Source organism: Gastrolobium bilobum, unplaced genomic scaffold, assembly GCF_033153095.1.
Source record: "Gastrolobium bilobum isolate Gb01-03AN ecotype WA unplaced genomic scaffold, APGP_CSIRO_Gbil_v1 utg75206, whole genome shotgun sequence".
NCBI classification, from domain to species: domain Eukaryota; kingdom Viridiplantae; phylum Streptophyta; class Magnoliopsida; order Fabales; family Fabaceae; genus Gastrolobium; species Gastrolobium bilobum.
In genome coordinates, this window is record NW_026898211.1 from 4,399 (window position 1) to 5,223 (window position 825).

Sequence of the window (825 nt, forward strand, 5' to 3'; positions counted from 1 at the left end):
TACTTTCTTCCATTTGGCTCTTTTGTTTACTGAGTGCCTTTTCTTGACCGTGGGCGTCATCGACTCGACTTCCTTTGTACTCTTCGATTCGCATGTACTCCTGGGCCACCCTCTTGACTTCTTCCAGGTCAGTGATCTCGTGGCGGGCGAGCTCGTACGCGAACGCACCCTGCCACAAACCCGAAAGAAGTATATGTACCTGTACTTTTGGGTCCAGGCCTTGCACTTGTAGGGCCTCCTTATCAAAGCGGTCTAAAAAGGACCTGAGGGACTCGCCTTGCTGTTGGCGTACTTTTTCTAGAGAGTGGACAGATTTCGGCACAGGGCGACTGGTTGCAAAGTGAGACTGAAACTTGCTCGCCAACTCATCCCATGAAGCGATACTACCAGTCGGTAGAGTGGTGTACCATGTAAAGGCTCGCCCCCCAAGTAGCGTGGGGAAGGTCCTGCACATGAGGAAGTCGGTTTCACCATGGAGAGTCATGGCCGCCTCAAACTTCTGGATCCATTCAAAAGGATCGGCATCTCCGACATATGTGGTGATATTGGAGGGTCCTTTGAAACCAAGGGGTATGGGAGTTAACCGGAGGATATCAGTCAGGGGTTTGTTACGCCCTGACGTATGAGCTGGCGTGACTCGTAGGTTGTTGTTTCGGGGGGGCCGGTCCATTTGCGGTTGAGGGGCTTCAACGGAGTAGGAGAGGGCTGGGGCGTGATTGAAAGGCTGTTAGGCGGCATACAGTTGTTGACCCTGGTTTTGATAGGACACTTGGTGCAGTGGAACGGCCGGATTCTGGGGTTGGGCAGCGTAACCATGGAAAGGAA